We start from the raw sequence: 19,857 nt of genomic DNA, 5'->3' as shown, positions 1-19,857 counted from the left end.
AATGCTGACGCAACTTGGGTACAAGCAAGGCGACGCTGACAAGTGCTTGTACAGTAAGTCAAATAATGGACAATTCTCATATATTCTAGCATTTGTTGATGACCTGATTATTGCCACAGCAAGTGAAAAAGACTATACACAGATAGTAAAACACCTTAGCAAAGAGGTGGAGGTCAAGGAGCTAGGAGATGTCCAGTACTACCTCGGGATCCAGGTGGAAAGAGAAGAGGACGGTTCATTTCTTCTCAGCCAAAGACAGAAGATCCACGAGCTAGTTGAGCACATGCAGATGCAAGACGCACATCCAGTTGCTACACCGATGGCTACTGACTTCCTGAAGAATCAGCAGGATTCGAAGCAGTTGCCAGACAACAATGACTACAGGTCGGCGATTGGTAAACTTTTGTATTTAGTTACCACATGTAGACCTGACTTAGCTAATGCTGTGGGGATTCTTAGCAGAAAAGTGAATTCTCCCACTGAGCATGATTGGGCAGGTGTAAAGAGGGTGGTGCGATATTTGAAGGGTACCATGAATTGTAAATTAAGGTTACCAGCCGTCAGAGACCCTAAGTTGGTTGGGTATACTGATGCGGATTGGGCTGGGGATAATGCTGATTATAAATCAACAAGTGGTCACGTTTTCATGTTTGGTGATGGACCTGTTGCATGGGGCAGTTATAAACAGAGCTGTGTAGCATTATCTTCCACAGAATCAGAATACGTTGCAGCAACAGAAGCCTGCAGAGAGATCGCCTGGCTTGATCAACTCATAAAGGACTTTGGGTTGGTGAGAAAAGGGCCTGTCAGCTTGCTGGAGGACAATCAAAGTTGCCTGAAGCTGACACAGAGTGAGAAGTTCCTGGCCAGAACAAAACACATTGGGGTTAAATACCACTACATACGCCAGATGATCCAGGATGGACTTGTGGAGCTATCCTACTGCAGCACCCAAGAGATGACTGCTGACATCCTGACGAAACCCCTACCAAGAGAGAGTTTCCAGAATCTACGTGTCAAGCTGGGACTCTGGGTGGTTGAATAAAGTTGTTTATATTTTGTGTATGTTGTATTGCCTGAGAAGGGGTATGTGGGATGTAAAACACAGGAGCAGTCAATGACAACATTCCTAGAGTGTACATGTTAGAACATGGGGAGGGATGTCTGTCCAGCAAGCAGGTAAACTTCCTGGGGACGGACTTCCTCCGCATGTGACCAGAGGTGGGTGTGGCCCCACCTGTGCAGGTAATGATAAAAGCACAGGGCAGGCAGCCATCTCTCTCTCTTGCCTCTTGCCTCTCTCTTGCCTCTCTCTGCCATCTTCCTTCCATGAGGAACATCTAAGGATGCTCTCTTGGCTCCCAGCCAAGAGAGGAGATAAGGACTATCTTGCTACAAGATAGATTCTAAATGTATTTTACCTTTTTAAGTCTGTGTGCCTTCTGGGATCATATTGTGAACAGAACGTGAGTAAACTCTTTTATACTTTTATAAAGACTGTGTAGTGTCTTGTATTTTAAGAGGGATCAAAGGGGAAATTACCAGAGTAATTATTATAGAGGTTCTAGCGAACCTGTGTACACGTTACCGTTGCGAACTAAAAGGGGAATGTTTATAAACTCTGCTGATATTTTGGGAACTTGTTAGCACAAGTTGGATTAGGATATAATCTTACAATATATCCTCTCCTGCACCCCTGAACATTCCCACAGTTCTCAGTCCCTTTTTTAAAAAAAATCCTTTGTTTCCACCTGCAGCTTCATAAACTTCCATATTAGCTCTTTAAGATTAAAAACAGCCCTGCAACACTGAATTGTCTTTCGGAGTAATCACCTCATTTGGTTTAGATTAGCTCTGCGCAGAGATTCACCCCTGACTTGTGTTTACGAGGGAAGTGTGAAATTATTCAATTTGAACGGCAGCTGAAAAGATAACACGGATGCAGTTTATGACTCAAAGTTTCAGCTCATCTGAATCGAGAGATAATTCCTGCTGCTGCTACCTCAATGAAAGAAAAACGAGAGAGAGCGGAGAACAGCAAAGCAACAAAACACTTAAGATTCGAGGCTCACACCTTTCGTAATAGGTTGGAGATTGGTTTATTATTTTTATTATAACCATCTCCATGATCTTTGATTCTCAGTGTCAAAGCAATTAAGGAATCAGGAAGCATATTAGCTTAACCCCAGGGAAGCTCCTTATGTAGGTATTATGAGTGGAAAGATAGCCAGAGATTGGGACTCTAATGAATGCATATTAGTACTGAGAGAGAGATGTTTGGCCACTTGGCAATCCTTCACATTTCCACAATCCTTTAGAGCCAATTGGACAGTACCATCTGCCAGGGGATGGTAGGATTACTTGGGGGGGGGCACTAAGAGGCAAGGGGGTGGAAATGGGAAGTACTGGAAGTCTAAATGACACTCAGAATTTGAAAAAAAAAAACTGGTATCACTGTATCAAGTTAATCTGCTGTAGTTGAATGAATTGGACTAAACAGCTTTGTGCTGATCCCGGGGGGAAGGTTACGGTTTCCGTAGTCAAAGTTCAGTCCTGAGTCACTAGCCTGGAAATAGTCCACAAGGTGCGAGGCGAGGTCCGAAGCAGGGAACCGGGCGGGGACAGGAACACTCGAAGATCAGAAGCAGGAAGCCGGGCGGGGAACAGGAACACTGGAGGAACAGGACTGGATGCTGGCCGAAAAAGCCCTTCAATGACGACGTTGCTCCCGCAACCTGGGACCGGGCTGACTGGCCTTTATCTTCTCTGAGGCCAGGGGTGGTCCCGGCCCCCAGAAGCCCCGCCTCCCCTGGCCTTAAGGCGAGCACTCCTCCTGGGAGAAAGCAGTTCCCTTCGCCTCTTTGCCCTAAGCCTCTGCAGTTTAGGAGAGGCTGAAGGGTTACTGGGCCCAGGGGGAGACTCACCTGCAGGCACTGAGTCCTCAACCACCTCTGGGGCCAGAATGGATTCACCTGGTGCCTGCTCCTGAGGATCCGGCACAGGTGCAGGCTCCTCAGAATCAAGGCCCTGCCCCAGTTCAGCCAGCCCTGGAGGCGGGGACTCCTGTGCCAACTGGGATTCCTCCGGTTCACTCTCAGAATCGGAATCCCAGGCCATCACAAGCTTTAAATGGGATTTTGAACAAATGTGCTATCAATTGTTACCCTTTTGAATGTCATTCATTGTGTTATTATCTTTATTAGTGGGGTGTGCAAACTGCTATTCTGGGAGGACAGGGCCCTGACTGACTCCAGTTACAGAAACCAAGGCTGCTGATTAGACTATGGGCCACAGTATTGTTTGGGGGAGTTTGTTTGTTGGGCACAGTGCTATTTTTCTAGGGAAATAGGTGCCGCAAGTCACCATGAAGGCCTCCCTTGCAGCGGGGGAAATGGGGGGGGGGGAATGGATTGAACTCAGTGAGGCTTATTTCTGAGTAGATACTCCTAGTGTTATGCTCAGTGGAGGAGGAAGTCGCTCAAGTGCCTGGGGTGCGGCGAGCCTCCCATAGGGGTGGGGCGTACCATGGGGCCTCCAGAGTCTGCCTGCCTCCTCCCACTCAGCTGCCCTACAGCTGGGGGGGGGAGGCAGCGGGTGGACCGTTTCGGCAGCGCAGTCTGTGCACATACAAACCATTGTGTTTGTCCCAGGAGAGATGCGCGGCTCGAGCACACTGCAGGCGCCTTGGTGAGTGCCGCCCGGCATTTTGTCACCCCCCTCAGTGGTGACACCCGGGGTGAACCACACCCCCCCCTGCTCCCTTGTTCTCTTACAATGGCAATGGTGCCCATCTGAGAGGTGCCAGAACTGAGTTCCGGCTGAAAAAAAAGCCGTGACTGGGCTGGCGTTGCCATTGGTTTTTTGTTGTGATTTATGTGGGAAATGTTTCGTTTGGTTTTGTATTCTTTAATGTTCAGTTTATTGTTTATGACCACTTTCTATGTTATAGTTATGTATTTTTTTTCATGTTGTAAATCACCTTGAGCATAGTTTGAACTGTGGACAGGCAGCATACAAACAGAATTATGTATGTTGTATGGTTGTATGCAGTACTTTTTTCTTGGGGGACACAAGGGTACTCATACCCCTAAACATTTTGTGAATCTAAGTTTGGCCTCATTGAGGGGCAGTATTTCAATATGAGTAGGAAAATGAGAGTACCTCTAAACATTTTTTTTAGAAAATGTATGGATGTATGGATAAAATACTGTCCAAATTATCAAAGGCATGGAGGGATTAAAACTTGCAATTTCTGAAAAAAAATGTGTGAACCAAAACAATGCTATCTTTTTAAATTTGCTCATTTCCAAATTTTGCAATGCACTTCTCCCATCAAATAATGTTTGCAAAAATGCACATGTTAAGGGAAAGAATGTATAAAAACGATGGTATTCATGAAAATAGCATACCAAATTGCATTGTATTTGTGAAAGTTGCTTGCAAAAACAGGTTCACTGGTCAAGATAGCAAACAGAAAAGTTTATGAGGAGAAATTCACATTAAAATGCTGATATATTTTCAAGAAGCTTTTTTAAAAAATGCAAATGGCTGCAAAATGTGAAGAACTGAATTTAAGATAGGGGGGAAATGAGGAACTAAGAGAACAAAAATTGACAGATCCTTCCATCTGTCAAACCTGTGAAGGTCTCAAGTGACTCCTGATTTTTCACCTTAATCCTTACTCTCCATGGTACCTCCATCTGTAAGCTTGTCATGTTCTATGATATAGCTTGATGCTTTGGTAAACAGGAAAATGCAGGTTTGAAATGATGACTTTCCAACCACATTTCGTATTTTACAAGCAGGGTGGAAATGTATTTGGGGTGGGAGAGCTTATGCATGGGTTGATGTATTTTTCTTAATGAAACCCGAAGTGTCTAATGAGTATCTAGCTGAGTTATGTGTGCTGCAGCAAACCCCTGTCTGAGCCCTCCTGATTTATGAGGCTGTCTCTCTGCAGGTATTCTTTACAGAATAATCTTCCTCAAGAGCTGGATGAACTTTCCTTCCTATCTTCCTTTCACTGATGGTTGTTTACTGCAGTGTGGGGTTTTATTAAAGCCTGATTTCCAGCTGCCACATTTCTTAGAGAGCTCAGGAACATGTCTCTCTCTTAAAAAAACAAACAACAAAAAAACCACCCAAATCTATATTATAGAGAATCTCAACACCTTTCCATGAAGAGTTTGCTTGTGATAACCAGCTAACAGAGGACCCAATTTCACATGTCCCTCAGTGTCAGTAATCTTTCTAGATGCTGCAAGCCCACTTTATATTTCCAGACTGCCTCTCTGGGAATAACTTCACTTTGCACCTTGTGTGAGAGTGTCTGTGCATGCATGGATGAGAGACACACAGGGAGACAGGTAGGCAGACAGACAGACAGAGGCTCTATGCTGAATCCAAAGCTATGGTTTTAGGAAACCTCCCTAGAAACTTAATGGTCAGATCTTGCTTCCCCATTAAGTTTCTATCTCTCCTATAGCCTGCATTAACCTGTGTCTAGCCTAAGGCTACACAGCTCCTGGAGATCACATCTTCTCTCACTGTGCTTGGGAATAAAAGGCAAAGTCAACTCCCTTCAAAATGGTGAATTTGCAAGTGGATGCCTTACTCACATAATCTAAGGTTAAACACACACAAAAAGGCTAGCAGAGAACATCAACAGTTAATTATCAACTCAGCTAGAAGCTTGGAGAGAGTTCTTTCTAGCTTAGTATACTCCAATGGGACTTTCCAATGTTAAATCCTTAGCAACATTCATATAAGCACTTTCCATTTCACTGTGCAATTAAAACAATTATATGTAACACAGGCTGGGGTGCAAGCCACAATATATTGGATCAGACCACTGAGTGATCTAAATAGTCTAACCAGCAGTTCCTTTCCTAGATTTCACACAGATGCTTTCCCACAAGCCATGTGTCAAGCATACATACATCCCTTGGAACTGGAGTGTCTGGGGATATCTGAACATGGGGATATTTTGCATGTTCTACCATTGAGCCTAAAAGATCATCACCTCTGAAATCATCACTTTTCTGTGCAGTGTAACTAGGGAAGCCAAGTTCAGCTAGCTATATCTAGAGACTATGGCCTACCTCCAGTGGCTGTCATTATTCTGGGATGCGTTTAGCCTAACAAAGGATCTGATCCTGCTTTTGAAGACCATGATTGCCTCCCCAAATATACCTCCCTCCCATTATTGATCTGAAGTCAGTTCAGTGCAACCAAGGGAAGAACTGAATGTTATGTCTTTAACAAATGTTCTTTTCTGGTGTTTTCAATTTGGCTTCGATGTTGCATTAGGAAAGAAGACGTTTTTGAGATTGAACTGTCCTGTATGACAAAGGAGAGAGTCCTTAATGGATTCCAGCTACGAGACACAACAACTAGTCAAAGGAAATTACAGGACCCGCTTAGTCAGACTGGTTACAGAAGCTCCCCCCCCCCCCTTTGTAGCCTAACAATGATGCTCACCTTATGTAGAGAGTGATCTGGCATCACTGAAACAAAATGTACTGATGGACAAATTAGATGATTTCTGGTCTGCATCCATTTTTCATGTGTTCATTCATAAATACATTGTGTTCCATCACCATATTAATCTCAGGGCCTGCAAGACAGAGCTGTTCCGCCAGGCCTTTGGCCAGGGCACAGCCTGACTCCCTCCCTCAGCAATCTTTACGGAGCTCTGGCCCAATGGTGGCCAGTGGCTTGAATTTAATTAATTTTATAATGAATGATTTTAGAATGTTTGTGCTGTACTTTTGTACTGTTTTATTGTTGTTAGCCGCCCTGAGCCCGGCTTCGGCTGGGGAGGGCGGGATATAAATAAAATTTATTATTATTATTATTATTATTATTATTATTATTATTATTATTATTATGGACTCTCCTTTCTTGGAGGTTTTTAAACAAACTTTGGATGACCATCTGTCATTGATGCTTTGCAAGGAGTTGGACTGGATGACCCTTGAAATTCCTTCCAGCTCTACAGTTCTAGGCTTCTTTTCCTTCAGACCTTTCTTGGACAATGATTGGCTTGTATCTTGATGGGAAAAGAATGTTGTGGGGGTATTAAGTAGTTTTCTGCTTCCTTGTTAAAACAATACAGTGAATGCTCGGGTTGCGAACATGATCCGTGCGGGAGGCACGTTCGCAACCCACAGCGTCCGCAACCTGCAGCGCCACGTCTGTGCACGCACGGGTTGCAATTTGGTGTTTCTGCACATGCGCGAGCGCCAAAACCCGGAAGTAACCCGTTCTGGTACTTCCGGGTTCGGGGCATCCATATCCCGAAAACACGCAACCTGAAGCATCTGTAACCTGAGGTATGACTGTATATATTAAAACACTCACAGCATTCCACTTGCATTTTTTATGTGTATTGCCTGAGTGGTTCCCTACGAAGATCGTTTATTTAACGTCAGTACAGTTCTCAATTATTACCTCTTTCTTTAACCACAACTTTAAATCACATAATGCATATCTGAGGCTGAGGGGCTTAGAAAGAGACACATAGACACCCTCCCATGAGTTTGGTCTCTCCTCATTAACTATTGCATCAAAAGTGGCAAAGCTGCAAATATGTAACTTATTCCCTTAACAGCTTCATTCCGTCTCAGACATTAATTTAGTTTTATAGCTATTTATTTTTCCAAACTGTTACAAAGGAAATGTTAGTTGCCCAATAGTTTAATGCTATAGTTGTTTACATTTTTTTCCAGCACTCAGGCAATGCAATGCAAGGTAAGAGAGAGTGAAACAGATCTCAAGGGAAGAAAATGTATCTCAGTTCTGTTTGTGTTGTTCCTATTGTCAACAACATAGATTTTCACTGTATGGGTTTGGTTGCCTCTTCTCTCTTTTTTTATCAACTCCAACCATTTCTCCTTGAAAGCCTGTGTTTCATTTGGGAGTTAAAAAAAAGCATTCCCTCTGAGTGTATAATCTGAGATCCATTCAAGCAATTCACTTTCTGGGTTGCCAACCTTTTTTTGCTGGCTCTAGCTCTCCTGACTTTATTAGTCGCTTGGTGTGCAGGCATTAGCTGATGACAATGTTGAAATCCAAGCTGTGCTTTTTCCTGATGACCAAGCTGCTGTTAACAGGCAGAAGAGCAGCCAGTCTATTCATTTGGCAGCTTGAATAAGCTTCCTTCCTCTGGAAGCAGTCTAAAATGGAACTCATTGCCAAGGGAAGAGGAATGAAGAGGTGTGACATAACTTATAACTTTGGCTAGAGTGGCCCACTTTTATCTGAGAAGCTTCTTGTCCCTTTGAAAACACTTGTGATGGGAAGATCTCCAACAGGTACAATGTTATTAGCCTACAGATGCACACTATTAATGTATGTGTCTGAATACCAGTTGCTGAAAATAACAGGAGAGGGAGAGTCCTCTCGTACTCAAATCTTACTTGGGGGTTTCACATAAACATCTGGTTGGCCACTGTGAGAACAGGATGCTGGACTAGATGAGACACTGACCTGATCCAGCAGGCTCTTCTTATGCTGTCACATGGAAGAGGAAACAAGCTTGTGTTCTCCTGCTCCAGAGGGTAGAAACAGAACCAATGGCTTTAAATTACCAGAAAGGAGATTCCTGTGATGGCCTGGGACTTGGGCTTGGACTCGGAACCAGAGGAGTCTCAGTCCGCATCGGATCCTTTGCCTCAGGCGGCATCTGAACCAAGTCTGGGGCCTGATTCTGAAGAGCCCCAGTGTGCACAGGTTCCCCTGCAACAAACACCAGCTGGGCCGAGTCAGGGGCCTGAGCCTGATCTGGCTCCAGATGCGGGGATTACCTCGTTGCCCTCTGCTGGGCAATCACTTACAGCTACTCCACTACCAGTTAGGTCAGGAGAGGCTGAGGTGGCCTCTGGGTCTAGTAACTCACCAACGTCTTCCGAGCTGCAGAGACTGAGGTCTGAGAGAAGGAGAGACCTGAGTACTCACAGGAGGAGTGCTTGCCTTTGGGCGAGACAGGGAGGTGAGTCGCCGGGGGATCAGGACCAGCTGTTACCCCGACAAAGATAAAAGGCTGTTGGGCCCCGCCCCAGGTTGCAGAAGCAACATTGCTGTATGCTAGAACCTGCCTCAGACCCTATGCCAGACCTCACCTGGTTTCCTGCCTTGTGTCCTGCCTTGGCCCTGTTGGATTGTCTCCTCGTGGAATCCTTGGATTTGGAACCGGACCTGGACTGCATTGCTCGGGTTAACCCCCGGGCCCAGCACAATTCTGACTAAACATCAGGAAGAACTTTCTGACAGTAAGAGCTGTTCAACTGCGGAATAGTCTCTCTCAGAATGTTGTGGACTCTCCTTCATTGGAGGTTTTTAAGCACAGGTTAGATGGCCACATGTCATGGATGCTTTAGCTGAGATTCCTGCATTGCAGGCAGTTGGAATAGATGACCCATGGGGTCCCTTCCAACTCTACAATTCTATGATTCAATGAGTCTATGTTTTTATGTTCTGAAGCAACAGTTAGCTGGCTGGCCTGAGGCTTGCAAGGTTCTCTGTGACATCAGAACAGCCGGACCATAGCAGCTGCAGCCTAGAGCAGCTCACTTGATGCTTGAATGAGATCTGCTGATGTTAACGGGCCTTAAAAGGCCATGTATTTTGAGGGTGCTTTTGTCTGAAGAGAAGGCCGAAATGCTGTAGAGACTTTACAACTTTTCAAGGGAAACAATTCAGAAAGCTATTACAAAGTCCTTCTCTTATTAAAGTATCTTTCATCGTGTCTTTTCTCCCTTCTCTTAAGATTATCCCCCTTATTTCTCAGGCTGCTCCTCCTTGAAATTAAATAATAATTTAATGTTTCTCATTTTAGACTAGTAAGAACTCCAATCAAGGGATTAGGAGTCTGCGGTTATTACTTGCAGAAGAAGAACGGGTTGAGTGTTAAAACTACTCTTTCCCGTCAAGCTATTGTTAACAAAAAAGAGAGAGCGAGGGAGAGGAAAGCTGTTAATGAGGCAGCTTCTCCTTGCTTTTTATAGCCGGAATCTGTTGGAGAACCTTTAGATAAGGAAAAGAGGGAGAGAGAAAAAAACCCACTTGATATGTGTGACTTCATTCACGTGGGCAGGTAAGGGCAAAAATTGCTGTTCCCTGGGATCATACTGAACGTTAACAGTGGGAGGGGTATCTTTTTCACTGTGTTTCGATATGCTAAAAGAAGCTTGAAGGCTGAAAACTTGAAGCAAAAACGCATATACAAAAAGGAGAAAAATTATAACTAGAGGATAGGCATGTGTGTTATCCTTTCAAGTGCAACTTTAAAGTTCAGGCATTAATCTGGAACCATATGATGTGGAGCAATGAGAGCACACTTCCCCTCTGAGGCTATTTTTGCTATTTTAAAATGTCGACTGTACAAGTCTTATTTTATTTTTACTTGCTTTGGAGGGCTGAATTAGATGCTATCTACTGATGGGATCGTGGCCTTGGCAGCTTCATGGGAAGCTGCCTCATACCAAATCAGATCATTGGCCCATTTAATGCGGTATTATGTACACTGATTGGCAGCATCTCTCCAGAGCTCCAGGAAGGGATCTCTCCCAGTCCTACTTGGAGATGCTTAGGATTGAACCCAGGGCATTCTTCATGCAAGAATTTATCACTGAGCTATGGTCCTGCGCAATATGTTTTTTTTCTGAATACAGTATTTACAGTCATAGAGTGAAAGCCACAAAATCAAGAAGTACACAAGAACAGTCTGGCGTCATCCAGATCAAGGAACCATCTCTAGGTGTAGCATTCTGTCTGTAGCAGTGGTCAAAATAAGGCTCCTTGGATGCTGACAAACAGATTAACCACCCATGGAGAACATTCTCTTTGGCATAAACAGAACCTTTGAGTCACTTAGAATGCCCACACCAGCCTTTAAAACAGGTATGAATTCTTTTAACTTCTGCCCTCAGTGACCACTGAGAATGTGCAATGATAAATGGACCACTTTGGGCTTAGGGTTCTGGAAGCCAGAGTCCAACATGCTCTAAAACAAAACAAAAGGGAATGACAAATACTTAGCTGTTGTCAAGTTCAGCTCAGGGATGCCTTCCAGTCTTGCCTGTGGCTACTAAGCAAAACATGGAACCAACTTGTGACTTAGGGAGGCTTTGAGGAAGAGACAGGGGGCACATTAAAAACATCTGGTTAGGAGTAGGAAAGAGATGATTTAATGAGTGAAACAGTTGGGAAACAACCAGAGCACTGTAGACATGTTAATGAAAATGTGGAGGCAAGGCAAGTCTGCCTGCACTGTTCTCATTTAGGTCAACATACCCAGAATTTCTGGACCACTTCTCCCCAGGTAAGATTCGCAAGCAGTGTTAAAAAATCCCATTGCTCTTAGGCGCATTTTGCGACAGGGAATTTCATTAGCGCGAGCAGTTTCTGAGCTCTGGATTCAGTACCGCACCTAAAAATTCAGATTAAAATTGCAGAGTGGAAGGAAAGGAGGACCTGTTTCTTTCTCCCCACTTCCAGCTACTCTCTGAAGACTGGAGAAGAGGCCCTCTTAAGAATATTAGGGGGGTGGGCAGCGGAAAGACTAGACCATGTGAAAAATGAACATAACACAGTGGTACCTCAGTTTACAGACACTTGAGGTTACAGACTCTGATAACCCAGAAATAGTACCTCAGGTAAAGAACTTTACTTCAGGATGAGAACAGAAATTCTTGTGGTGGTGTGGCAGCAGCAGGAGACCCCATTAGCTAAAGTGGTACCTCAGGTTAAGAACAGTTTCGGGTTAAGAACGGACCTGCAGAATGAATTAAGTTCTTAACCCGAGGTACCACTGTATTTTAGTTGCAGTTCATTCATCTGCAGCTATTTATTCTTGTTATAAAAAAGTGTGCCTAGACTTCTGTTGTTGCGCCCATAACCTAGGTTTAAGGGGCCATTTAGCTCCTAGCTTTCATACCTCAGTTTCTAACACAAGGAAGTTGGAGATTCCTGATGGGTAGAAGACATTTGATGGATTTCATGGGAAACTAGGAAAAGATCTGATCAGATTTACAGCAATTCCTAGGAAGGTGAAGTTGATGCAGCATATCCTAATACATGTTTATAAGCATCCAACTCAATACTAGGATTTCTAGAAGATTGCCTTTCCCCCATAATGCTCATCAGATGAAACCATCCTAGTGGTGCTCCCTGAATTCACCTTGCTGTCACCCTGTTGCTCCCAGGTGACTGAGGACAAGGCGTCTCCTCCCCCCCCCAAAAAAAAATGGTCCAGAGATGGTGTCAGGAATGAGCCAGCTCCAAGTGAAGGTTTGCAGCTAACTACAGAAAGCAGCCAGAAACAGAGAAGCTTAGAAGTTAGTCAGGCAGGGGAGAGCCGGCAGCTGCAGACTTCAGCTCTTCCTGACCTTGACATGCAGGCTGATAAGGCAGTAGCTGAGAGCAGGCAAGAACACAGCCAAAGCTTGCAGGAAGCAAACAGACTCAGAGACAGCCTCTCAGAACGGGAAGAGGTTGCAGCTGATCCACTAAGTCCTAAGAGTCGGTGAATGGGAGGGCTGCTAGATAGGAAGCAAAACAAGAGACGTAAAGGTCGTAAGTTCAATATCTTCTGCAGATGTCAGAAAGACTCTTCAGAAGACCCATCTTGAGTAATGATGCCGGAGACATTGTTCAAGTTGTCCAAATCTATCTGTTTGTTTTTGCAATAAATCCTCCTTTTTCATTACCTATGCTTACTGTGTTATCAAGCTGGGAACCTGGACTCCTGACAGATACCCTGCCCCGTTGCCAGTAGAAATCACCCCAAATGGCACCAATTCACATTGTGATTTGGGTGTCAGTCTCTGGTGCAGAGTCCTGGTGTCTGCTACACATAGAAGCAACTGTCCACATTCTGGGGGCGGAGCAGTTTCTGTGCACTTCCTTCCTATTGTTTAAGAAAGGAGATTCCAACTAAATATTGGAAGGAACTTTCTCATGGCAAGTCGTTTCATAGTGGAATGGACTGCCTCAGAAGGTGTTGTACTGTCCTTGCTTGGAGGTTTTCATATTAAGGTGGGATGGCCATCTTTCAGTGATTCTTTAGCTGGGATTCCTTGATTTCAGGGAGTTGGACTTTCCACTTGTTCTCACAAACATAAGGAATCACCTGAAAGAAATGAGAGCGTATTTTTTGGTTTCTGGATTATTGCAAATTTATGCAAATTCAATCAGTTATTGTATTCCTCCCTCACTCCCCACTTCATTCATAACTTTGTGACCAAGATTTGTAAATCTTATACTCCCTGGGTTGTCATTTCCCTCCCACCCCCTGGGGTTAAAAAGTCCCTGTTGCTTTGCTAGTCTTAAAGTACAGTAGCTAACTTCCTGATCATTTTAATTTCTAGTTCCATTATATTCTTCATGAACTGGAGCTATAATCTTTATATATTATAATACTCTACTTTAGCTGTTAAAATTTACACTTTGCACTAATCAGTTTCAGTAAAAATGATTGGTTCAAACTGAACTCAGTTATTCAAGAGCCTTCAAGTGTACAGTGCTACCTCGGGTTAAGTACTTAATTCATTCTGGAGGTCTGTTCTTAACCTGAAACTGTTCTTAACCTGAAGCACCACTTTAGCTAATGGGGCCTCCTGCTGCTGCCGCGCTGCAGGAGCACGATTTCTGTTCTCATCCTGAAGCAAAGTTCTTAACCCTATTTCTGGGTTAGCGGTGTCTTTAACCTGAAGCGTATGTAACCCGTGGTACCACTGTACATCAAGATAGTTACTGGTTTACAGTAAGGGAGACTTGAAACTTTCAGTTATTCAGGAATTGCAGCCATACTCAAATATTCTCACCTTTGTTGTTTAAATTTAAAGTTATGCCATTTTAAGATTCATGAATGGAAGACAGCCCAAAGTTACAAGGTATTCTAAATATGGCTTTGTCCATATGGGTTTCCCAAGTCACATCAAGGACTATATGTAGCCTATAAAGAAGAACAAAAAATGCTAATGGACCTTGAATCCTGCAAGGATTCTGTCCTCATTATTTCCATCCAAACCCAAAGGACAGTAGGAATATCATATTACTTCATTAGTGCTAAGGCTACAAGAGAAATTTGATGCTGTTCACATTTGAAGGTGAACCTACCTAATTCACACTTTCCCAAACAATATGCAGACTAAAACACAGCTGTCCTTCAAAAGTCACCCTTTTCTGAATTTTGCAATGCTGTTCTACATGTACAAAAATGAATATACTAGCATAAATTGTGCATGCATATAAATGTCTGTATTAGTAAAAATTATTTTATATCAGCAAGAATGGCTTTGCAAAAAATATATATATTAAGTGGGGTGGGGTGTGTTTTTTTTTATAGAAAAAATAAATAAATTGCAACCTGATGTGAAGAACTGATCTCAAGATGGAAAAAGCAGCAACTAAGAGAAACCAAAATTGACAGATCTACCCATCTCTAATTAGCCGCTGCTGGGAACACTTTATAATTGCATTAAACACGGTAGATACTATTGGCCCATTGAAAGAACGCACACGGGTTACCTCTGCAGCTGTGCATTTAAATTTAGAGCATCTTGCAAGTTTCCAAACTAATTAACAATCTGTAATGGTGGATGTTGAATTATTCTGAAGATAAAGCTGTTTTGACACTGTTTTTCACACTGCTGTGGTGTTTTTGACAACGAACCGTTTTCCTTTAAAGAAGGTGTTTTGACACCAAGAGTTTGCTGTATAAAAGAGTGGTTCTTTGCAAAAGTTTTCCCAAACTATGACAAATCATCTTCTGTACATATTTTAGAGGTGAGTTTGGAAAGTTCTCTTGAGGCACAGAATGTAACCAAAGGAGCAGAAATTCAGTATCATCTCTCGGTCTTCTGTTCTCCAGGCTAAACATATCCAACTCCCTCAACCATTCATCATAAGACTTGATTTCTAGACCCTTAATTATCTTGGTTGCCCTCCTCTGCACACATTCCAGCTTGTCAATATCCTTATATTGTGGTGGCCAGATCTGGACATAGTACTCCAGGTATGCTCTGACCAAGGCAGAATAGAATGGGACTCTTCCCTTGATCTGCCCACTATGCTTCCATTGATACAGCCTAGAATAGCATTAGCTTTTTGTGCTGCTGCATCACACTGCTGGCTCATTTGAGCTTGTGGTCCATCAAGACCCCTAGATCTTTTTCACATGCACTATTGGCAATCCAGGTGTCCCCCATCTTATATTTGTGCAGCTGGTTCTTCCTGTTGGTAACTCAGTTGGTAGAAGATGAGACCCTTAATCTCTGGGTTGTCAGTTTGAGTCCCTTGTTGGACAAAAAGATTCTGCCATGCAGCGGATCAGACTAGATGATCCCCATGGTCCCTTCCAACTCTACAATTCTGTAGGGAAGAACTGCCCTGGACACTGGACATGAGGTTGCATCTTTGGCCTTAGAAGATTTAGTCAAACGTACCTGTATTGTTCTCCATCTCTAGCAGCAAATTATATGTGGCAAGTACGAGAGAGTGATATAAAACTAAGTCAAGGCATGATGGAAACTTCATGAAAGACTGATCTGTATAACCAGCAGAGATGGAAAGCAGGAGTGGAACCACAGTGCACAGATTATATATTTTCCTGCCACAGCCCTGATGGAAATTGCCTCACTGCTCCCAAGCTGCCATTAGCTCCCAGAGAGAAATTCCCATTGGTGCCAAGAGACACTTTGCTTCCAGTACTAATCAAAGCTGCTTGGTGGCGGGCAATTTTCTTTGGGATCTTGTCAAGCAGAAAGTATTAATCTCACCCAGTGGCGTAGCGTGGGGGGTGCAAGGGGTGCCGGCCGCACCGGGCGCAACATCTGGGGGGGCGCACTCGCCACCTCCAGAGTCGCCGAAGAGCCTCGGGGCTCAGCTCCTTTGGGAGGAGGGGTCGGGCTGGGTGACCAGGGGGAGCAGCAGGCGCCAGCAAGGAGGTCCGGAGCCGGAGCCTGGCCAGGATCGGGCGCGGGATGGGGCGCAAGAGGGAGGGGAGAGTCGAGCCTGTCCGCCCCACGAGGACTGCTGCGAAGAGGCGGGAGGGAGAGGAGGCCCCTTGGGAGGAGCGGGCAGGTGCTGGGGCGGCAGTGCCGGGCGGGGGCCGAGGGGTGGGCGCCCCCCTGCGCGGGCATCGCTTGCCGCCGGCGCGGGCTTGGCTGGGCGACCGGCCGAGGGGAAGCGCCAAACAAGGCCAGGATCCAGGCCCGCCCCGCTCTCCTTATTTGGCGCCCATTTCCGGCTCCCAGGTGGCCTCCTCCCACCCGCTCTCGCTACCAGTGGAAAGAGAGACGGAGGTGCAGCGGAACCCGCAGCCTTTGCAGGCGCTGCCGGCCGGGGGAGGGGAGCGCGGAGGAGCCCCGCAGGGCCTGGGCCCGGCCAGCCGAGGGATCTTGTGGCGAGGAAGGAGCCCAGTCTGCGCCCTCCTTCCCCACAGAGCTGCAGAGGGAAATCAAGGTTCTCCTGCTAGTTTCTCTTCTTCTCTCCCCCCCCCACTGCGTTACAACCGTGCCCCCCCCTCTCGGTGCACATAGCACGATTGCAATCTCTCTCTCACCCCCCCCCCCAAGTTAAACTAATGGAGCAAGCCAGCGCCAAAGATTTGTAGAACTGTGAATACCCGGCCCAGGCAGCAGCAAGAAGCTGGCAGAGGCGGCAGGTTAGGGGTTAGGGGCGCAAATTACTTGCCTTGCCCCGGGTTATGGGGCGCAAATTACTTGCCTTGCCCCGGGTGCTGACAACCCACGCTACGCCGCTGATCTCACCCCTCTGCATGTGATTCCACTTCTAATCAGGCCCCTCATGAGAACTGTGTCCTAAAAAAGGGGGGCATGTTCTTTCCTTAAATTCAGTTAATCTTTAGTGTCACCCACTATATCTGGGGTGGCGGCAGATCATGTTCTCACAATGGCCAACCAGAGGGCTCTGGGAAGCCTGCAAGAAGTCGGGATTGATGGAGTCTTCTTTCCACCCCTTTTCCTCCTAGCTCTAGTGAATAAAATCTCATTCATTTTGATTTTATTCACATGCAGAAGCAATTAGACGCTCTCTCGCCAGCCATCACAATGATTCAGCATCGTTAAATGAGGGAGAGATTCTGCGCTCTCTCACTCTCTCTCTCTTTTTCTTCGAGAAAATGGCACTCATTTTTAAAGGAAATGTGAAATGACCAGCACAAAAGGCTTTCGCTTGAATTCTACAAAATACGTCCTCCCATCCAAGGCAACTTGATCTGCACAAATTAACCCAATTTCATTTTCATCAAGCTCTTTCTCTCTCTCCTCTGCACCACTTTCAATGCAAATAAAGGAAGGCGCTGTTGGCAATATGAGAGTATTTCAGTGAACAATGTCTGCCGATTCATGGTGCACTGGGACATCTCTTTGTCCACAATGTCAAAGCCATTATTTTGACCTCAGCCCTCAGCTTCCAACTCAATAGTATATCCATCACCATGTTGCGAGCAATAGGAGAGAACTGTTGAGAAGTAGCATCCAAAAAAAGAAAACAGAGAGAATCATAATGACACTTTCAAATCAAAATGAAATATTCCATTTAAGTATGAGTGCAGTAACTCAAAGGGGGCAGGCACTATGAACTGAAGGAGATGGAGAGGTAAGCAAATTTTTCATATGCTTCATAGACTTGGAGGGATCATCTAGTGGAGGAATGGGGAACCACAGCCCCAAAGCCCAGTTGCAGCCTTCCATTTGATTCTTGAGGGTCTTCCCCAGTCATGCCCCTTTCTGGTCCTGATCCACACACACACTGTGCTTTTTCCTGCCTGGAAAATATCCTTGATCTCTGATAGTGCCTCCTGCTTGCCTGAATGGAAAAATGTGGGTTGGACTATATGAACCTCAGGGTCCCTTCCAACTCTTCCAATTCTTTGATTGCATGATTCTATGCATTTGTAGAAACCTCCAGATTTGTGTAGGTGGCATATAACATTTTTTGGGGTGAGGGGAGCTTAATTGAAAGACTTGCACAGGTCTTCTGTATGCTACCAGGCTAGATGCAGGGAGATGGCTCACAAATTATGAGGCTGGCTCATTTGTCTTGTGAGTGGTGATTCTTTTAAAATGTCCAATCATAACATTAATTCACAGATCAAGCCGGGGGGGGGGGGGGAGGGACAGGACAGGATGATATCCTAGAAAGGCATCTTAAGAAGAGGAAAGCCGTTGAAGTTAATGCACAGAAGTCAGAAAACAGTAATGTCAAAAAAATCTGATGAAAGTGGAAATTGCTAATTTTGGCTTAGCTATCTCATGCCCAGAACAAAAATCAAGCCAATCAATTCTTATCAGTATTTGCTGTTGTTATTTTCAGTTTGCAGATGATCCACAATTGATGAAGCAGCTCCATTTCAATGGTGTTTCCTTTACATAGAAATGTGTGATAGAGAAATAATTACGGTACATCATTAATATACAGTGGTACCTCATTTTACGAACTTAATCCATTCTGGACGTCCGTTCTTAAACCGAAACCATTCTTAAACTGAGGCGTGCTTTCCCTAATGAGGCCTCCTGCCACCGATGCCCTTCCACCATTTGGATTCCATTCTTAGACCGAGGTAAAGTTCGCAAACCGGGACACTACTTCCAGTTTTGTAGAGTTCATAAACCGAATAGTTCATAAACAGGGCTGTTCTTAAACCGAAGTACCACTGTATTAGAAACTTATGTAAATAATTGCACCAACTAGTGCATAGTGAAACAAATAACAAAGTATTTGGTGGAAACTGAACAGTGGCAGAATGGAAACAGGGTTGATTGTGACAAAGACAGGACGGGATGGAATTGTGTGCCTTCTTACATTTCCTAATGTCTTAGTTTTGGTAGGTCTTCTCCAAGTAAGACTAACATTGGGTACAGACCTATGAATAAAGTGACTGGCAAATTCTTCAGCTAAATGGTTCATAAAGGAAACAGCAGCATTAAATTTGCATTGAAAAATGATGTGCCCAGGCATTTCTGAGGATTAAGGACATTTGTGAAACGTCCCTGCATGCCTTTGCTGTCTAAATTTCATTTTCACCTTGGCATCATATAACCGGTCCCTTTTGCTGCTTTTGGAAGTGTTAGTCCCTGTAAACGCACATTGATGTCAGTTTGTTTCTTCATAGCACTTTAATTGTTGCTTTCATAATTGATATAGTCATGAGATCATGGGATGCCTGGATGGCCCCTTCAGATGAATTATTTGTGATGTGACAGAAATATTACAGAGTGTAGCCCACTCTGCCCCAGTTAGAAGTGCTTCTACAAAACAAAATATATTGCACATTTCGCAACACTGGGTTAAGATTCAGCTGCTGGCAAAGCCTTAAGGCCGAGGTGGGGATCTTTTTTTCACCTCAATGGCCACATTCCCTTCTTGGGCAATTTTCTGGGTGCCATATGCCAGTGGTGGGTGTGGCTGGAGACAGAAGTAAGTGGATCCATGAATCTAAGTTTCACCTTGGGATAGTAGGCTCGCTTCTGCAGATGCACGCACACCTCTCTGACCCTCCATCTTCTCTAAGCAAGGAGCATTATCAGACACCAAGAGCACAGTCCAGCCAGGAAAAAACAGGGGGCAACACAGAGCTAGTGAAGTGTGTGGCCTGTGTAGAGGGGTGGCATGAGGAGAGGCCTTGTGGGCAAATAGTGAGATCTAGAAGGCTTCATCCATCTCCCTGACCTGATGTCCCCCACTCTTGCCTTAAAGGAATCCATGCTTAACTTTGATGACTTTCTCCACAGAGGTTAGTCAAGATAATGAACCATCCTCTGGCATAGGACAAACCCACATGGTAGCCAGCCAGTATGGCCAATGAGTAGGAATGATGAGAGTTGTGCT

The 19,857-nt window shown here is 44.7% G+C and overlaps 1 long non-coding RNA gene across 2 annotated transcripts in view; it reads left to right on the top strand.

Annotated features, from left to right (window-relative positions):
* Positions 1–12,217, top strand: part of LOC309377856 — a 37,193-nt gene extending 24,976 nt beyond the window's left edge. For both annotated transcript variants that reach the window (XR_014171733.1, XR_014171734.1), the window contains exon 3: positions 9,839–12,217. This is a non-coding gene — a long non-coding RNA (uncharacterized lncRNA). The remainder of the gene's footprint in view (positions 1–9,838) is intronic.
* Positions 12,218–19,857: the final 7,640 nt, after the last annotated feature.

Source organism: Podarcis melisellensis, assembly GCF_964234715.1.
Source record: "Podarcis melisellensis genome assembly, chromosome: 9".
Lineage (NCBI taxonomy): Eukaryota > Metazoa > Chordata > Lepidosauria > Squamata > Lacertidae > Podarcis > Podarcis melisellensis.
Note: the sequence above shows the minus strand (reverse complement) of the source record. Positions and strands in the feature narration are given on the sequence as shown.